Source organism: Tachypleus tridentatus, chromosome 6, assembly GCF_004210375.1.
Source record: "Tachypleus tridentatus isolate NWPU-2018 chromosome 6, ASM421037v1, whole genome shotgun sequence".
NCBI classification, from domain to species: Eukaryota; Metazoa; Arthropoda; class Merostomata; order Xiphosura; family Limulidae; genus Tachypleus; species Tachypleus tridentatus.
The window spans coordinates 76,697,853-76,719,856 of NC_134830.1; the positions used below are offsets into that span (position 1 = coordinate 76,697,853).

At 35.1% G+C, this 22,004-nt stretch overlaps 1 protein-coding gene across 2 annotated transcripts in view; it reads right to left on the reverse strand.

Annotated features, from left to right (window-relative positions):
* The window catches only part of LOC143252843 (extracellular sulfatase Sulf-1-like), a 104,264-nt gene extending 84,408 nt beyond the window's left edge, over positions 1-19,856 (reverse strand). For both annotated transcript variants that reach the window (XM_076505607.1, XM_076505610.1), the window contains exon 1: positions 19,616-19,856. The gene's annotated coding sequence lies outside the window, so the exon portion shown is untranslated. The remainder of the gene's footprint in view (positions 1-19,615) is intronic.
* Positions 19,857-22,004: the final 2,148 nt, after the last annotated feature.

The following is a 22,004-nucleotide window of genomic DNA, read 5'->3' on the forward strand; positions in this document are numbered from 1 at the left end:
TTATATGTTTTCAATTGTTATTTTTAGTATCATTGTTGTTTTGAATGTAATTGTGCAAATTCTGTTTTATTATTATTATTATTCAGTTTATTTTTCTATTTGGGGCGTAGTAACTCAGCATATGTTTGTACCTATTCGTTTTCTACTTTACAAATATTTATTGCATTGCTTTATCTTCATTATATTCATTGTGGTTGATTTGCTGTAAAACGTTTATATTTAGGTGGAGTAATTTTTGAGTCTCAAGCTGTGCTTTCATTTCTGATTATTTCATGCTTATTTTATTTTCATCTTTGTCTGCCAATTAAAACTTTGTACTTCGTATTACCCTACCGCTGACGTATCTGTGGGATAGTAGTTAAAAATATCTTACCTATTGAAAAAATCTGGAATATTTAACAATTAGTTTATTTTATTATTTATTTCGATAAAGGTATTTGTTGACATTGAAATCTTTTCACATTAAAAAAAACACCTCCAAAGACTTAAATTGGAATTTTCTTCAAGCATTTTAATACCGATGAAAATATAATGCAATGTGTAGAGGTACAAAAAAAAAAAAAAAAAGTCAGTGACTTTAGTGCTAGAAGCGACGATGTTAATTTCGAGCAACACGTATTATATTTTACATGGTACCACACAGGTTTTCTTACCAAGCCTTCTGGAATTCGTTATTATTCATTCATTCTTAAGGCAACGTCCTTTCATACTTAGTAAAATTATGACCATGAACAAGGTCGAGGAATATCTTTACTGGAAAAAGTCGTGCTGTCATTGGCCTATAAAACGTAAATATATATTTATATCCCAAAATTAGTTTTACATTTTAAAAAACAAAAACAGTGCCAATAAAGAAGATTACCAAAATTTTTTTTTTTAACAATTTAGCTTTGTAAAGTAGGCTTTCAGCGTATTAATTATCGTTTAAACACTAGGGGACCTATTTAGTGTAGGCGTGAGTGTGTAAATAAAAACAAAATTCTATACGTCAAATGAGTCTCAGTGCTTTTCAATGGAATAAATATATCAAGTGGACGAAGATAGCGCCCAGATAGACTACCTGACGAGAGAGAGAAATTTCTTAAAATATACTTACTAAAACATAAAAGTATACCAGTTACATAATGTGATCACCTCCTGCCTATAAAAATATATTACTTATTAGAATTTATCTGAATGATTAAAAACTTCTAATGAAAGTGGCTAGACATTCAAGTAATTAATTACACTATGTAACAAAATTTTTACTTTTTCTTGTTCCCAATTGCTTATGCCTAAATTAAATGAAAAAAAACAAACAAACCTATTTCTCTCTGTAAACTTTGCTTTTGCGACCAAGATAGAGAAATTTTTAAATTTATCCATTTTCCAGAACATTCCAGGTAGATTCAGTGCTGAGTAGCCTATAGAGAATGTTCACGAACTTACAAGAATTTTAAAGAACTTTCTAGAATATTGTAGAAGCCTCAAAGCTAAGCTGCTCCATAACGGTAATAAGTATCCGTCTCTTCCCCTGGCTCTTTCGGTGCTTTTCAAAGAGGAATACAACAGCGTCAAGACCTTGCTAGAAGCCTTGAAGTATGATGGGTATGGCTGGGAGGTTATCGGAGATTTCAAAATGGTGGCATTCCTGACGGGTCTTCAAGAAGGCTTTACCAAGTTTCCTTGTAATATTTGCCTTTGGGACAGCAGGAAGCACTGGCCACAACGGATCGAGTTATCTGGAGGCACAATGTCGAGTATGAGCCACTAGCGGACCTCCAGAAGGTGTTGTTCCCACCGTTGCACATAAAATTGGGTCTTATGAAGCAATTTGGCACAGCTCTTGATAAGGAGTCTGCACCCTTCAACTACCTTCGAGACTTTTTTTCTAAGCTGTCTGAGGCAAATGTCAAACCTGATGTTTTTGTTGGATCACAAATAAAGAAGATCCTGGAGGGCACAAAATTCCTCAAGAAGCTCAGTAGGAAGGAAAGAAAAAGCTTGGAGCAGCTTTGTTGCAGTGGTTCGGGGCTTCTTGAGCAATCACAAGGCCGAAAATTATGTGGAACTAGTTGAGACTCTGGTGAAGAACTACCGCAAAATGGGCTGCAGGGTGTCCCTGAAAGTCCATATCCTTAACGCTCATCTTGGTAAATTCAAGGAGAACATGGGAGCATAGTCAGAGGAACAAGGCGAGTGCTTCCACCAAGATATACTGGACTTTGAACGCCGCTACCCAGGATGGGAGACTATTTGGGGGCTGATTCATGAAAGTGATTTACATTACAGTCCCAAATCTCGAAAAACTCACTTCCGAACATTTTTGTTCATTTTTGTATAACTTAAGTATAAATACATGCAAATCTTCACTCATATGTTGTTTTATTCAGACCTTATGTAAATGAAAATGTGCAAATTTGGCCGTTTTTAGATAGAAAATAGGTTAATTTCTAAATTTCATTATCCAGGTCACAAAAGCAAAGTTTGAAGGGAATAATGGCAATTTTCTGTACTTTTACGATATAAACAAGTAAGTACCATCCGGGAACAAAAGTTTGTGTTACATAGCGTTATACATTAGTTTTATTCAACTAATGCAAGCAGACACTCACTGTGGGCAAGAGGTTACGAATATTAAGTTAACATAATAATACACAATCATAAATAGTTACATTACTAGTTCCTGATTGGAAACTAATAATACGAACGCATTTAGGGTTTCTTTACCACACTATTAGCAAATTCTGACGAAAACTAAACAGTGTTTCGGTAAGAGGTGAGCAACGTTACACTAATATCAACAAGTCGTGCGCGTGATTACTGGGGGCGGTTCCATTAATTCGGCGAAACTTACAACTCTGTTCTTCACAATAATAGAATGTGACTTTTGGATGACTCATAACAGCCTCACCATCTTAAACAGGAGAAATAAGGTACAAAATATTAGTAAGAAGCATTTTAAGCTTTGCTGAGAAACTATTCTTTACAGGTTGCGTTTTTAAGGCCAGCAAAAAGTCTCTAACTTATTGCTCAAAATAGCTTATAAATGAAAGTAAATAACAGTGTATAATAATATGGCAACCACGATTCACTCATGTTTTACAAGGAAGGAAAAAATTTCATTTACAAAGTAACTTATTACTGAGTAATAAGTATTGAAGTATTACCTTGAAGATGACTTAAGAAGGTGTGAAGGTTATTCTGTACTTGATTTTAATTAAAGTTTTAATACCCATACCAGTCATCTCGAGAATACGTTAATAAAGTTTAACAACTAGAACTGTATTTTTCAACTCTTTCAGCACCTTGACAACTCCAATGATATTTATTCTATAAATATGATACACTCAGCATGAGCTAAGATAGTTCTCATTTCATTTTCACTTTAAAAAAATATAAACTTATAAAAAACTAGTTTATACGACAAAAGATGGCAAAGTGTTGCAAAACAAACAAAGAAGCCTAACAGTGGTAAAAATCACCTGAACTGCATATCTTTACCAACTTTCTCATTTCGGATTCGAAAACAGTCGTGGAAAATGAAGACAAATCTGAAATACTATTTGTACGAAATTATAGCTGGCCTGGCATGGCTAAGCGTGTTAAGGCGTTCGACTTGTAATCCGAGGGTCGCGGGTTAGAATCCCGGTCGCATCAAACATACTCGCCCTTTCAGCCGTGGGGGCGTTATAATGTGACGGTCAATCCCACTATTCATTGGTAAAAGAGTAGCCTAAGAGTTGGCGGTGGGTGCTGATGACTAGCTGCCTTCCCTATAGTCTTACACTGCTAAATTAGGGACGGCTAGCACAGAGTCCTCGAGTAGCTTTGCGCGAAATTCAAAACAAACAAACGAAATTATAATTCTTGAATTATACATAACTGGATTTTATTACGTCTTGAAACTTAAACATGGAGTTATTCTGAAAATAAGTACAGATACTGGGTATACGTACAGCCTTGTTTTCTTGGTGTTATAGCTTTAAACCAAATTAACACACACAATTACAACTCTTGTAAATACAGAACTGTTTTGGAGACAAAAATATAAAGAAAAGAAGTGAACTTAAATTTGGAGAAGGTAATGTTACTATGACTACCTTTTCTGTTTATGGGATTGACACGACTGGGTTGTCAGCGTGTTCGTACTCTTTATCCAAGCGTTCATAGCTGGTGACCTGTTATCGCAAAATTGCACGCTTTGTTCTTTAGGAACATTGTGGGAGTGGTGGTGAAATTCTACTCTTCAGGCAGAAGAGTAGCCCAGGTCAGTGGTCAGTGCCTTCTTTCTGACAATATAGTATATTTGTTTAAAATTAAGAACGGCTGTGCGCAGATAGTTTTTGTGTAACTTTGCACAAAATTTCGAAAACAAGTGGAGATCGTATAGGTTAAAATAAGTTAATCCAGTAGGTAAGTATTTATATAGTTTTCCTGTCATAGGTTTAAGTATAGTGTTTTCTTAAAACAACGAAATGCATTATTGTATACGGTTAATATACAGTCATTTTTAAGTTTTCTCACGTTAGTATTCAGTTTCTCCATTTTTTTGACGATTTTATGAAATTATACAGACGGTGACTTGCAATCTCTTTAAGTCATAACATGCTATTAGTTACGTAAACATTATACTTTGCGTTAGCAAAAATAAAAATTAAGCCGTAAGCCTTGTAAAAATGGCAAATGTATGTCATCTCAACCTTAAGCTACATAACTAACCGCAGCTACTTTGTTACAAACCAATTACCTGACCTTAACAAAGAGGCCTTGTTCATTCCAGAGATGATTAATTCAGAAGCAGAAATATAACTGACATAATTACTTTATTTACACATCAACATAGATGAATTCTGAGAAGCTATCATTACCATCCGCAAGGCCCGGCATGGCTAAGCGTGTTAAGGCGTATGACTCGTAATCTGAGGGTCGCGGGTTCGCATCCCTGTCGCGCCAAACATGCTCGCTCTCCCAGCCGTGGGAACGTTATAATGTTATGGTCAATCCCACTATTCATTGGTAAAAGAGTAGCCCAAGAGTTGGCGGTGAGTGGTGATGATGAGCTGCCTTCCCTCTAGTCTTACACTAGAACAACTAAAAGACTGTTTGTATTTTTCTTTAGCACTAGATGAATCAACAGATGTTAGTTACACTGCACAGTTGATAATTTGGGTCCGATATGCAACTTCAGGTCTTCAAGTGAGGGAAGAAATGCTTGGCCTTTGTATATTACAAGATCGAACATGTGGAAAAAACATCTTTGAAAAATGTCTTGAAATGTCAAAACATTTAATCTAGAATTTAAAAAACTGGTTTCTGTCACAACAGATGGTGCTCCCGCCATGATTGGGGCTAAATTAGGATTTGTTTTTCTTTCAAAGCAACATTTAATTGAAAATAATGTAAAGTCCACGCTACCATCTTTCCATTGCATTAGGAAAATTTATGTGCAGACGTCTAAAACTGAATAATTGAAAAACTTGATGGACATTGTTGTAAAAATTGTGAATTATATTAGAAGTGGAAGCTCTCTCTCATCCATCAACAGTTTGTTGAATCTTTGAAGAAAAGCAGTGACTGTACTTTTGATGATCTTTCTGATTTTGTAAATGTAAGATGGTTAAGTCGAGGAAAACTCTTGGAACGATTTACTTCCTTATTTCCTCCAATAAACGAGCATCTTGTTGAAAAAGGTAAGATTGATAATTTTTCTGAAATTTAAAATTTGTCATGACAATGTGATTTGCACTTTCTGTGCGACATGATGGCTCAGTTGAATAATTTGAATACGGAAGCTTCAAGAAAGAGGTAAAATAATAAGGGAGCAATCAAACTATTCATGAATTTCAATTAAAGCTAAATCTCCTTGCGGAACAATAACAAAAGAATGATTTGACACATTTTGTAAAGTTGAATAGTTTTCTAGAAAATAATAACGACTATGATTTCTCTGCTGCTAAAGATGATCTCTATGTAAACTGGATCAAAGATTTATCTCAACAATTTGAATCACGTTTCTCCAAATTTAAAAATTTGAAATTGATATTTGAATTTTTGCATGATCCATTTCAATTTGACTTAGGAAATTTCAGTAAGAAAATTAAATCTTTTTTGTCTTTGGATAAGTGTGGATTTGAAGACGAGATGTTTACCTTGCAAAGTGTAGAACACATAAAAGGTAAACAAAAATGATTTTATCAGAAAGAGCGAGTTTGTGCGAGTTTTCTTATAGCAAAGCCACAAAGGGCTATCTGCTCAGCCCATCGAGGGAAATCGAACCCCAGATTTTAGCGTTGTAAATCCAGAGACATACCGCTGTACTAGCGGGGGGCTTATCAGAAAGAGTTGGCTTAACATTCTGATAAATGAAAGTCTTCCAAATTTAAAGATAGCAATTTCAAAATATTTTCCATCCTTGGATCCACATGGGTGTGCGAGTCAACATTTTCTACGCTAGATTTTCTCAAGTCTAGATACAGATCTTGACTTAATAACAAATTGAGTATAGATTTTACGCTATATTTCACGAAACTTGTTAATGAAAACCCCATTAAATTTCGCATTGAAGGTTAGTTGAAATGTAATTATTTTGATTAAACTAAAATTTTTTTTTTTATTAGTGTGGCCAAGTTGTTTTCATTAGCCACAGTTGTGGTCACCTTGAAAAATAAGTTGCCCACTCCTGGACTAGAGGAAAGGCAGCTAGCTACTCATCACCACCTACCACCAACTCTTGGGTTACTCTTACCAGCGAACAGTGTGATATTACAACTCCCCCAGGGCTGAAAGAGCAAGCAACCTGTAGATTACGAGTCGAACGCTTTAACCACGTGGCCATGTTAGGCCACGTATTATTGAAAGTATTTGCACTGCTCTATTATTCTACAACAAGTTGATAAAAAATCAGAATTAATTAAACTGAAAATCTATAAAACACGATCAAAAAGACCTTTAACGTAGCTACTGCTTCATGGTTAGCGTTATCACTATAGTTTATCACGTGTTTCCTACTTCCTTACTTCAGTATAGTATTTCTTGTAATTAGACATTCTTATGTATGGAGTTTTTATTTAACATTTTATAAAGAAAATCATTAAAGTGATTTTGTTCTCAACGCCTTTCTTCCTTTCTCATTCTCCAAGGTTAACACTTGTTCTGGTCATAGGTGATGTGACTATAATGTTACAAGTTGTGTAAGGTATCATACAGCTGTATCGTCCAATAATAGGTTAGATAATATCTCAACGTTACAACTTTCCTTACGTTTGAACAAGAATGACCAATTACGTGATTAGCAATAGTCGTTGTGGATAAATACGACGCTACCTATTAAGCAAGGAAAATTAAGTTTTAACTGTCTGTACACAATCTCGAGAATATATGAACAGTCAAGTCCAGGACACCTAAACGCACTACTCAACCTCAACATACATCGTCACCGGACAACCTATGAAAGAAAACAGATTCTCCGATGGATCACCAAGCAGTCACCAAAACCACCCAAACTAACACAGATAATAAGACCTAACAAGCCACTCAAACTATAACCCAAAACACTACAAGATGCGATGCCTCTGCTGCAACCGATCATCTCAACTTAATAAACCAATCAACACAGATCAAATTTTTTATGAAAAACCGTCTTTCAAACCATCTTTTGACACCCAGCCAGATAACACACCTACTCATGCTCGTAGTCAATCAAGAGCCTACAGCTTTAAAAGGATTATTCTACTCTTGCCCATCTCTACTTTCAACGACGTTCCTGATCTTCCCAATTACAATTACATCGACTGTTCATACCCGACGAGCCTGATCCGACACCAGTTCAAATGTTCGCCGATGAACCAGGTCAATCGAGCCTAGCTTTTTTTTCCGGGCTGGCCAGGATATTTTTTCAGCGTCCTGGCTGTAACATTGCAGATAGTGCTTTTGTAGCTTTACATGAAATTCAGAAACAAACAAACCTGGCTGTGAAAGTGGGTTTTCTCGGAGATCTCCCATTCTCTCCCCCCCCCAGCCAAATTTCAAATTCATCCCTGAAAAGGTGCCTACCCGGTATCCAAAATTCCATTTTAATCTCTTTTCAAAATTTAAACAGCCCTGATCTCTTTCTACGGAGTCACCTGCTCACTTTTTAGGACAGGCCAGCAAAACAGAAAAGTCTCCTGGCTCCTCTCTCTTCAAATTAACCCCTGCCATAGAATGAATGAATCAATCGAAAACAGTCAACTAATGGTGTTGTGGAAGCGAAGTGGTAGTTCAGCGTCTAAGCAAGTAAGACATTGTATCTGCGGTCAAAATAATAAATACTATTCATTTGTGTCTATTCTCTATTTCATTCTCAGATAACTCAGCAATGCTTCACAGTATAGATCCTTAAAATCTCCTGTTAGTCAGGTTCTCTTTGCAATTGAACCATATAAGTTAAGGTAACAGACCAGACGTTTTCACCAGCTGGTGATCTGGAAGTCGTCCGTTTTTACAATCGCAACCACGCTATAAAGCACAGAACTATAAAATATCGAGAAGGAGAAGATAGACATTCCTGACGACGTTCCTGCATGTATTACAGTAATTTATTTTCGCAAGGTCATCGTTCATTTGCTCAATACGGATAGACTGATTTAGTCAACAAATAGTGCTATAATAAAAGCTTCAGATTTCTTTTTACTTCTTCTTCGTGAAGTTTAACGAAACATTCTCATGTTGACATGAATTGTCTCACACTGTACGTCACAGATACAATTTCGTCTTTGGTAGATGCGCTACATTTTAATTTGAGTAAATTTTCCTAAGCCTTCTAGTGACATAGAAGTGTAACAAAATACATCAAAAGTTAATGGTATATATGTGTCTTTTAAGGCTTTTCTTTTATATATACCCCTCAGAAAATAAAATCTGACTTCCAGTTAATACAACATGAAATAACAAATTTGCTACAGTATGGAACGTCATTAACCTGTTAAACAGAACAGTTTATTTAATTTGCATACTGTTTTTTTCTGTTTTATTAATAAAAAATTTAAAGGAAGGTTAAAAAAATTTTGTAATTAAACAAAAATTGAAGTTTAACGACTATGAAACATCAATATGGAAAGACTTCCAAAAATGTAAGTAAACAAATTTCTTATGAAAGTTTAAGAAACTTGATTTTAACTCAAAACAATGTTATAATCTATATGTAGGAAAAACAAATGGATGAATTACATCAATTAAGAAAACAAATTTGAAATACATTTATAAATCGTGCAGATGAAGTTTAGTTTTTCAAATTATACATTCGATAAAACAGAAAAGAAAGTGTTATCTCGTGTTCTGAAGTTTGCCACACCTTTGAATCTTATTTATGAAAATTAATTTCTTTAGTTTGAGCAATTATTGCAAATTTTTTCTAAACAGCAATTATATAGACCAATAGTAAAGATTTATTCTATTTGGGCTCAACTAAGTATTGCTGGTTTAATGAGTTTAAATAATAATAAATATGACTTTTTATTTAGTATTCTTAGTAGAGTATCAGTGACAGCTTTAACAGCAGGTTTCGGAAAGATGAAAACAAGAAAGATACACAGAGTTTGCAAATATCGACCAGCAGGGTTTTCAAATTTTGCAATAACCAAACTAAATTCCGCACCCTACGAAATGTAGATCAAGGAACCGATTTCTCTTATCTATCTCAAATTATTTTCGAGATTTAATTGTTTTCAAAATTTGGCTTCCATTACAACTAAAGTGTTTGACTTTCAATATAATTTTGACCTTTCATGTTCACTCACGAGTCAACTATTTGGCACTCAACTTCCATAGGAGGTTTAATCAAAATCAGATGAAACATTTTATTAAAGTTACCTTGCACACACAACACACACAGACACCGGAGAAAAACCAATACCAAAACCTGGGCTAGGAAGGGTGAGTGAGGTTAATTGCATCCCTATACCTCCCCTCACACACACCGGAGCAAAAGTACAATCCAAATATTTCCGAGTGTATATTGTAAATTTCATCAAAAGACAATGAAACCAGCCTACTCTGTCACATGTACTGTGGGAAAGGGTTAAACAAGAGTAATGTTCCTTCAAATTCTTTTCAATTCATATGCGGAATGAATTTTTTCATGTGCATCAGTATCAAGACATTGTGCACATGTGCGCTACTCGTTTTTTTTTTTTTTAAGGAGAATAGATATAGAGAATGGTCTACCATTGACCCTGTTGGATCATTAAGCTAATTTCAATTGGATATTTGGATTTTAGGTCTATTGATTTGCACGGTTATGAAAGCCATCAACGTGTTGAGACTTCTTACTAAAGATGTTCGCGGGCTAAAATAATGAACTTGATTTGTGGTTGTGCGGCCGCTCAGTTTAGAGAGAACACTGATCACCAATTCTGGATTAAGGCATGGGCTTACCAGATGGAAGACCAGTGCCTCACACTAATTAGGAGGCCTCAACCTATGACTGTAAATGTAATGCACATGGAGGTTCTGTGTCAAGGGGACCTCTTAGTTAAGCTTTAATCCGGCCTTACTGATTATGAGTGATTATTCTATCTTACAACTATCTTTCTTCAATTTGCTCAATCACATGCATTACAAGCAAGAACTATCTTCAAAGACAGTAGCATTATTATACATTATTTTGAGAAAGTTTTGCTTTTTGCATCCCTTAAAAAATTCTTTAAAAGGAATTAGGACGGGCAAAATCAGTATCAAATAAACACCATACTTTGGAAAGAGTAAACATTGTTTCAATAAAGTGTCTGAAATATTTATTCATTTTTCATAACAGTTACATCAACTTCTTTATTGCAAGGGCTGTCTAGAGCTATTTATATACGCCTGCTATCTAGTGTTTGGCTAGGAAGAAACTACTGTTCTCTCGGTAAAGTGCTGACTGGAATACGAGATCTGTTTTCTGCTTATCGTTTGGGTATGAGCTTTTTTTTCGGTTGTGTATGCACATATGCTGTGCGTGTGTATTAATGTTTGTTAAAGGCACATTAATATAAAAAACCAATGACTTATCTGAAAAAAAGAAGAAATTCAGCTCATATTAGGAGCGTGTCACTTGCGCTCCTTGCCTCTGTCGTCAGCGTCTGTCAAACTTTGGCTACTTGCCATCAATAGTAAGCCACGAAGAAAGTTAGAGGTTAGTGCAGTTTCACATTTATGGATAGCATTCTCATGACAAGCAACAACGAATTGGCCACGTTTCAAAAACTGCTTAAGTAAAATACGTTCAAAACACACCTGCTGCAAATTTGTAAGTTTTCCTCTTCCATATATATATAATAACAGTTTAAGCGGTGTTCTGAAGCCAATGTGAAGCCTCAATTGCTGTTTATGATAGAAAATAAAAACAAATATCCAAGGCATACGACAAGAAGAAATCGATGTTAATAGTAAAAAAGAAATCGTTCGATCTTCAGTAGTATGGAGACTTAAACTTTTCCGTTAAAATATACTACACCAAAAGATACAGCAATGACCTAAAAGTGTACCGCGGCGGCAACAGTTCTCTAAAATTAACTTATAAATTCAATTTCAAGAACTTGGCCTAGAGGTTAGCTGTAATTATAACGTTCTAACAGGTCCTTTCGTGCAAAGGTTGAACTGAAGAGTGATTTTTAAATATTAGAAGTATACTGAAATGAAAAATATAAATGATACCTTAAGTCTTTCTGTATATACATTATCAGTAATTTACAGAGAAAAAAATTAAGTTATACTACTAAACTTCTTCCACAAAGACCTGACACTTAAATTAACTCTTTATATTTATATATTGTTCAATTTACGCTGTTCCGACTAATTTTCATCAGTTTTAACTCGTCAAGGCCAAAGGAAGTTTGCACTATGAAGTTATTAATCTTACAGAAGTACTGACTTAAATATTTCTATTATAACCACACACACACACACACACACACACACACACACACACACACACACACGTTGAGTACGTTTTATGTTGGGGGCCTGGCATGGCCTAGCGCGTTAAGGTGTGCGCTTCGTAATCTGAGGGTCGCGGGTTCGCGCCCGAGTCGCGCCAAACATGCTCGCCCTCCCAGCCGTGGGGGCGTTATAATGTGATGGTCAATCCCACTTTTCGTTGGTAAAAAGAGTAGCCAAGAGTTGGCGGTGGGTGGTGATGACTAGCTGCCTTCCCTCTTGTCTTACACTGCTAAATTAGGGACGGCTAGCACAGATAGCCCTCGAGTAGCTTTGTGCGAAATTCCAAAACAAACAAACAAACGTTTTATGTTCCCTACATAAGGGAACGCGATAAAACTATGAACGTAAAATACTAAAATCCCGGGCTCAATTTCCCACCATGGGCACAACAGACAGCCAAATGTGTTTTTGTTCTAAAACAAATATTACATCATATGGAAACAATCTGGGAGCCTCATCACGTTGTTACTATTCATACCTTCACAATAGTCCTGCAGTGTAGTTTATATTGCAAAAAGAAACAACTGCTGTCGCTCCAAAGTACGCCACTTTTACATGCTTTCCGTAATCCATCTGGTGTACACGAATTTTTTGACGTCAGTTTGAACAGTCCATTCGTACAGAAATACTCAAGCGCTGCGACCAGCCACTTCAATAGAATAACGTTTTATGAAATAACACGAACACCTGTTTCGTTCTCTAACTGTTTGAAATATACGACAGTTGAACAGATATTTCATAGAAGCAAGGCGTGTACATGCGAGTTGTGACGCTTTGCTAGAAGTTGAGCTTTATTTATTATGTTGGGTACTGTTACTTAGGGTATATGTATGGTGTTTGCCTCAGTTTTGTGTTCATGGATTCTCTTCCATGATAAGAATCCGCACTTTGCTTAAAACAGTGGGTAACAATTTGTTGCACGTCCCTCTCTGGATAATCTTGTCCTCTACACATTGATCCACATTCCTTTTTAATACAAGATATATTCCCTTTTTTGAAATTTGAACTTTCTTCGATTTGAACACATTTTTTATTACTGAATATTTTGCGTTGTAGACAACTCTTACACACCCTTCCTAAATGTGATCAATTTTAGATAAGATCACACTACCTAAGCGCCGCCAAACGAAGTCGGTATGTAATTATCACACATGCCGTTCTACAACTTTATATCGACTGTTGTTGTTATGTGACTTGGTGATTTGTATATTGAAAAGTTTTACTAAAACGAACTCCACTATGTATATTAGTGGTACATAATCGAAGAAAATGACATAAGAGGTGTTCGTATTTTTAATCTTTACGGTACCTTACGTGTCACTGGACTAATAGGCCATCTCCAAAACTCCTTGGGTTCAGATATAGCTCTCCTCAATTTTAAACTATTAACAGTCGGCAGAATCTGCTGTTAACGAGGTTTCGTTCGGCTCCTGGAACCGAGAAAGAGTACTTGAGTACTGACTGCCATTTTTATGACACATACATAGCTGAAAGTGAGGAATATGTTCAGCTCCATTGTAGCACAATCTTTGACCTGCCGATATGAATCTCGACACGCTTACCACTACACTATTTCTGACCTACTAATGTAACATTCAAAAACCGAAATACTCAATTCGGCAGGCATTAGTTATTTAGCGAGATAGGTATATAAATATCTATAATTATAAACAAATTTTCAAATTCAAAATTACAAATTATATTGTTACACAATATCTATCTCAAAGTAGAAAACTCCAAAAATGTTGATGGATATGAACCGAGTCACTATAGATCACCGAAATGTACTAGTACATAATATTAAAAGAACAACACAAGATGGAATAAATTTGTTGCGTATTAATTTATTTCACACTAGTTTCTGATTTATTATGTTACGTATTTTAATGTATTACTGTTTCAAATAAAATACCCGGAAATTGTAATTTTAATTTAGAAGTTAATTAAATGTTAATATTTATTAGATTTAGGGTATTTGTCAATAGGATTGATAAATAGTTTTATTTTTTCACATCAATATATTTCAGTATAGAAACAGAAAAAAACAATACAATTTATAATAACTTATTACTAATAGTTATTACAAATGATGATTTATATACAAGAGTTTTATAAACTTACAGACAACACCGAGTTTTATAAATTCGATCTAGGTATAAATATTTTATCAACGATCCAGGTCCATGACGAGCAAATTAATTCTGAGTTGAAACTGTCAGACCTCGCTTAAGCCAGATAGCTTGGCTGGCCTTGTACCACTTACAAGCTGACTTTTTCTGGCGATGATTATATTTAATGTAATCGTAGAAATACTAACGTCCGAAGCTAATTTACTGAAATTGAACGGTTTGTAATGTTCAAAATTGGGTTCTGCAATAACGTTTCCCGTAGCTAAATTGTTTCTCAGTAATAATGATATTCTTTTAAACAGCAGAGTAGGTCTTACTCCAACGACAACTAGTCTCAAAACTAACTTTGATGTTATGAAGGGAACATTAGCAAAACCACCCTCAATATCCTGAGCAATAACAGACTTACCAGTGGCAGAACTCGAATCTAACGGCAGTATATCTTATAACAACAGTGATTGAGCTGCCACAGTATCTCGTAAAACTCGTATGGATATGAGGTTAGCAGTGTCATACATCAAAGACGCAGAACTAACAGACAAAAGGTCTGAATTCCTCCCAAACTACATCAGCCTTCTTATCAGAGGCCAAATCAACAACATTGGGTGATCTGGTGAAACTACTTCCGTACGTGGACACAAATTCACCGGGTGTTGTCTCCTTTCCTTTTTCTTTTACAAACTCCAACAGTCTGACATAACATTACAAGGTTTTTTTTTACAGAAATGCCATACAGGTGTTGATTATTTTGATGAAGTTTTTTCCTGACTGTCAGAAAATTTCGAACTAGAGTAGCTGGAGTTTTGGAAGAATCCTAAACTTTGGTGGATTGGAAAGGCACAATTTTTTTGCTGAGCTGACAGGAATTTCTTTTTTTTTTATGAAAAAAGAGCAGCTGCATCTTGTAGTGTTAACTCTCTTTTCATCCAAATTAGTTTTAAAGTTGTCACTTGTACAACGTTTAAATTCATTAATTAAACATAATTGTTAGTTTGTTGAAACCTTTTTCAATATGCCTAGAATTAACCATCGATCAAAATAAACGTCTTTTTGGGCGATTTCGTGGGCGATAGTCTCAAAACTTTTGGCTATAAGCCTCCGGTAGAAATTCATATGCTCTGTAATAATATTGATCATTTTCGGTGGACCATTCCATGGTTTGGGCAAGTTTTTAAAAATGCTAGAAATATTTATCAACTTTATTTTCATTAAATGGTGGTACTTTAATATATCGATTGAATTCAAACTTGTCATTTTGTTTTGGTCGATCGAAGTTTAGTTAATTTCCATTCCTTTCAGTCTAATTTCTTTCTCGGCTTCGATACGGGCTTCTTTCTCCTGGACTTTCATGCAGGTTTGTTCAACCTCGATGTGTTTGAGTTTTAACTGGATTTCTAACTTATCTGTTACTCAACTGTGGAGACACTAGAGTATTCCCATAACGCTTCCTCAGAAAACAAATCATTATCGACTAATGTCAACAGTACACTTATTTAATTCGTCTTTTCTCATTGATTTTTTTAACCTCTAATTCTAATATTTTATCAGTTTCAAACAATTCACTTTGTTATATTATTCTAGTTGTTCAAAGGAGGGTGCTTCAAGAAAACTTGATAATCAGACATAACATCTTGTTGATACTGATAAATGCAAGTAGAAGTATTTGAATTTACTTCGAATTTTGTCTCTGATTTAGATCTGAGACACGAACTCCCAATTTATTATGTAAAGTACTATAATTTATTTCGGACAAGTCTCCGATTTATTATGCTACATATGTTATGTATTACAATTTCAAACAATCAGAAATTGTAGTTTTAATTTATAGAAGTTGATTAAATGTTTGTTTGTTTTGGAATTTCGCACAAAGCTACTCGAGAGCTATCTGTGCTAGCCGTCCCTAATTTAGCAGTGTAAGACTAGAGGGAAGGCAGCTAGTCATCACCACCCACCGCCAACTCTTGGGCTACTCTTTTACCAACGAATAGTGGGATTGATCGTCACAATATATGCCCCTATGGCTGGGAGGGCGAGCATGTTTTAGCTTCGTTGGTCTTGCAACGGTTACAAGCTGATTTTTCTCGCGATGAAGACATTTAACGTCCTCGTAGAAATTCTAACATCAGAAGAAATTTATTGAAGTTGAACGGTTTGTAATTTTGTAAAACTATAAACGTTTCTGGTCCAATTTTGTAATTTTCTGTTTAGTAGGCGTTAATCACAGTTACAGCTTTCAAGGCCTATAACACACTGACTGTAGCTGTCCAATTATAATAATCTTCCGTCTCTTGGCGCGTTGTCGGCCCGTCATGGCCAGGTGGTTTTAGGCACTTGACTCGTAATCTAAGGGTCGCGGATTCGAATCCCCGTCACACAAAACATGCTTGCCCTTTCAGCTAGAGGGCGTTATAATGATACGGTTAATCCCACTATTCGTTGGTAAAAGTGCAGCCCAAGAGTTGGCGGTGGGTGGTGAAGACTACTTCCCTCTAGTCTTACACTGCAAAATTAGGGACGGCTAGTGCAGATAGCTCTCGTGTAGTTTTGCGCAAAATTCACAAAGAAGCAAACTAAAACATCATTAAAAACTATGTGAAGTTGATTAGTCATTGGTATTCGAATTAACATATTTTGCAGTTCTGATGTATAGAGTTTGCTTATTTTTTTTATCACAAAAGACAGAGGTGGGCTTGATACAGTGATGTAGGAGGGGAGACTTCTCAAGCTGTCCCTGTAAAAAATAACTAAAATTACTCTCAAAAAGCAAGAGAATGCACAAAATTTAATCGAGAACCTTTGAGCTTCACGGTTCTAAGGCAAGGAGCACTTGATCCAGACTGTAATGGGTGCGTCTTCGTTCGGTTAAATAAAACTTGCCCTCACCCATTTTTTAATTTGCCTCCTACAACTGTGACAACCGACTTTAATTTCACTTACATTTGGCTGACTTCTAAAGTTAAGTTCCCCCTACAGTTAGCAATTAATTTACAAGCAAATAGTTACCTTTCAACCACACACCTAGTTTAATTCGTATAAAAGAAGAAAATGAATTATCTGTCATAGAGAAAAATCGAAGTGGAATATTTATGGAAGTGTTTTACGTATAGTAATCTGAGAATCTAACTTGGAACCTAAAACTGGATTATGTTCAATATTTACTTAAATAAATCTGCCATGGACTACATTTTACATTGATGTAGTGGTGAATGTACATATATAATATTAACACGGTTTTATTACAAGCTTGTTATTTGTTAAATGTAAACGAAGCATTTTTCGTGTAATAAAACACATCATATAATAATAAGCTTCAGAGTAAATACTTAAAGTAAAATTATATAATCTAAAACTAATAAACTTTGAAGGAACACAGAGGTTGAGAGAGTTACTTTCAAAACATCTTTGAGCCTCACTACGTCGTTACAGACTGTCACCGATTCTGTTTATGCTTGATCTTGACAAAAGCATTACAATGTAATGGTAATTGCAAAAAGTTTTCTTCGTAAGGTTGCCAAGTTATTCAATGCATGAGGACAACGGTTTTCCAGCTCTTCTTTCCACTGCTCGCAATTTATAAGAATTATAAGAAGAAATTTATAAGCTGCTTGGCTGGCGCATCTTGTTATGGTATATAATAGCAAACTAGTTTCCTTCCCCAGCTGTTTGAGGCATGCAAAGTCTTAACGGACATTTAATGGAACGACACATGCACATATAACTCCTGCTGCTTTATCAAAAAGACATCTGTATCACGCAGGCGCTGTGGCTTTTCCACTGATCCTTTTGCTCGTAGATTCTCGCTTGTTACAACATGCCGAATTATGGTTACTACAGCTGGGGTAGGATGTGTTGAAGTCTCTAAGCGTTATGGTTCAATACGTTGATCCAGATTTTTTTTGTTTTCCCCAGTAATATTAAATAGAAGGAACGTATCCCTGTCTTGGGAATTCTAAACCAGCAATCGAAGTCCATTTTTATGGCCCGAGTGTCTGAATATCTTGATTCGTAAGAGGTACAAACCTTTCCAAAAAGTGATCAGTCTTCGGTCGTATTACACCATCCACTTAAAGCCAAATAGCATCAGAATTGAATTCTGATACATGCTGTATATCGTGACTTGTTGGTTTACATGATGAAAACCGTTTTAATATAATGTGTTCCTTTCCCTATATAACATGCGTATGTGAGTGTGTGTTACAAAAACAATATCCTCATGTTCAGTATCACCTGGCGGCAGGCCTGGAAACAAATCATTAACAGATAATATTTTTACAGTCTGAAATGATAAAATAATTTATACACCCCTATTACAGCTGTAAGAAACGCTACGCTACACGTTAAAAACAAAACAACATATTTCCAATAATGAGACATTGGTATGACCAAGTTATTTAATAGTGGACATATTTATTTCTCAAAAATTCAGCCTTTCGCTTTGTATATATGTCCACAAGTATGTCCTCAATTCTGGAGATAGAAGGTAGACTCGAGATGGCTTAGAACACTCGAGTGTTCTTACCTACATGGCGCAGACCCCTCTCAAATGAATATAAAAAGGGCTAAAATGCTTCAGAAAGGTCATTTAGCAAAAAAAAAAAAAGGTTTTAAGAATCCCTGAACCCGAATGAAGCATCGGATTTTCTATTCTTGACATTCTTTGGTGTCCCTGGGCACCATGTTTGAGACGTTGTTCATAATTGCACTTAAAAGCTACCAGAACCAAACGTAATGCGCATGTGCAAGTACCCTGCACAATATTATATTTTTCTTCAGGTACGATCCCTCTTTGGGTAACTACAGTAATAGTGGGCGTAACCGAAGAGCTTGATCGGTACATTGGGGCCTTTGTAAATCATGAGGGGTCTTTGAACCCCACAATATGACAAGGACATTTTATATTAGTATTATGAAATATAGCGAAAAAAACGATAGAAAATGTAATAGCTCGACTTCAAAAGACCTTCCGTTTAAACAACAAGTTATCATAAATTAATAAAATTAAAATATTTAAAACCGAATACCTTAATAGTGTTATTCAAAAATTATCAAATTTATCGATTATTTCTAAAATTCTACAGGAAATTCAACAGTTCTAAAACAAAATAACAAAATTCACACAATGAATCAATAAACTATGTGTTTAATTAACAAATCATTTCTGAACGTGATAAAATGTAGATAAATAGCAAGAAAAAACTTTCTAATTAGAGCTTTTATTTATTCAAAATTTAATATGTATTCAATTTTATTTTTGATTTCTAATTATGAGAATTCTCTTCATAATAAGCTACAACTGCTTGTTTTTATAAAATAAAACTTTGAACTTGGTCATAATCACTGGTACGTTGCCTAGAAAATTAATTAATAACATCTCTTGTTTGTCAACTTTTTTCTTCATAACATGAGGCTGGAACTTAGGACACTGAAAAATAATTTTAATATTTTAATACTTTTTTATTATCTTCCAACTCATACCAATCAATCAGTGATATCATTCTACTTTCATAGATTTATTATTATAGTTTTTATTTTAAAATAGTACTTACTTCTTCGGCATTCAAAATTTTCCCTGCCACCCAGTTACTCCAACTTGAATCTCTGATAGTTATGACCTTTTCTTGATTTTATATAGAAGAACGCCTATTTCTAATGGCAGCTCAACCATAGATCTGACTTCTCCAAGCTTAATGCCAGGCCATGCAGTTTATTCACTGACACTGCACTATTACCAGGTCCTGCGCGAGCTGTGATAATTGAAGAGTAGTCTACAACTTCATTGGTCGTCTAACATTAGCTGAAGGCCTATTCCCATTCATTGGAGAACTCGTTAGATGATTCCATTGAAACGCTAAGGGGGAGAATAGGTTACATATAAACAATATAGTTATTGCGTTTGAAAAGTGACAATGTATGTGCGTATTTTCACCGAAATATTGTGCAATACAAATACTGTTTTAAATTTTAAAATTTTAAAACATATTTTTTTATGAAATTACTCCAAAAGTTCGGGTTTGTTTTAGAACAGAGCCACATTAAGCTAACTGCTTTGTCCATTGCCCTGAATCCAACTCCATATTTTAGCGTTCCAAGTCCGTAAAGTTACCGCTTTTCCACCTTTTTCCTTTTTTTCAGTTGGTCGTAAAATTCTTGTAAATAGTTTTTTTTTACTAGTTTAGTGAGTGTGTTCTTAGAAATGTTCTGAAAATTTTTATATTTTGAAGAACCGTCTTATGCTACACTAAATAGCAAACTGTTTAATGTCATGCGCAATGTTTGAAACACATTACATTTGTCTATGACTTCTGATAAGTTGGCTTATAATTAGTGGTCGCTATTTTCTCATACTGTCACTACCTTACTAATTACAAAGTAATAGAACTAAAATAATACGCAAACTGTTTACTTCCAATGAGAGTTTGGCACGAAAGCTCTGTTGTGCTATCTACAACATGATATATGTAATTTCAAGTGACAACAACTGCACATCAGGTCAAAGTGAAAGCTCTTCATTCCGTTATAAATGAATTATTGTTTTATAAGATGCCCGCGTGAAAACTTGTTTGCACCATTCTCAGAGGTAACTAAAAGAACACAATACACTATTATCAAATGTATCCTAAATGAACTAAAATTATCTCGTAATGTACTGTTACGTTTTTAATGATTGATTAATTGTTTGAAATAAAGCACAAAACTACACAACGGGCTATCTGTACTCTGCCCTCCCTCAGGTATCGAAACTCGGGTTTCTAATGGTGTGAGTGTGCAGAGATACCGCCATGTCAATGGAGGGGTGTACGTTTTTAATGTTTTCTACACAACAATATATAAACAGTGGGGATGATAACAAACTTCTCACGCGTGCACTAGAAGCTAGTCATAACCATTCACGGCCAACGCTTGGGCTACTCGTTTACCAACGAATACTGGGATTGAACATAAAATTATAATGCCTTGATGTAATAAAGGGCGAACATATTTGGTGTGACGGAGAGTCAAACTTGCGATCCTCAGAATGCGTGCCTAGTGCCCTAACTGCTAGAATACTGCTTTTTAAAGATGAATAAAAGCAGAACAGTTACCAGGCATTTGGTATTAGCTGGAAAAGTGATTCTCAAAATTTTGATTCGCGTTCCAATTGATTTCATTTTGATGGATCGCAATGGAATCTTCTTTATAATTTACTGTCACTAGAACGCCTTTAACGATAAAAACTAGGTTTCAATACTCGTGGTGAGTACAGCACATATAGCTCATTGAGAATTCTGTGCTTGAGAAACAAGCATATAAACTAAAACCAAATCCTTCCACAATTATTATAATATTTCCATGCACTTGACTAAAGCCCACTTACCACAACTGATCTGGGAACCACAGAGTGAGAACTACTTAGCGATTAGCTGAATCTCATCACACATAAAAGGCAATGATCAGAATAATAAAATCTTTAGATACGAGACCCCGATTTCTTCGACCTAAGGAAGATAAGCAAACGAATAATATCATGTGCCATAACCTTCACAAGATTACTAAAAGAAATATAACATGATCATGTTTATAAGAAAGAAGTTATGAAAACTAAATAGAGAGTCAATAGCATTTTGAAAAAACGGGGTTACGTCAATTCAGTTTCATACTGTCACACACGATATATATACACGTCTGTGTATTTGATTTAGTTCGTGGTGTTTTCAAGCTGTACTGATTTCAGAAAAGAGTATTAGTCGGTCCACTATATAACAGATAAACTTCAAAATAAGTTGTGATGACTAAATTAAACTAAATATACTGATTTTAAGTTAAGAAATAAACAGATTGGACACGATGTGTGATACAAATGTAAAACAATCATTATTTATTCACAGTGTGCATACAACGGATGATTCAACTAATCTCGTTTCTTCAAGATGTTTTCAACAAACTCACTTGAAACCC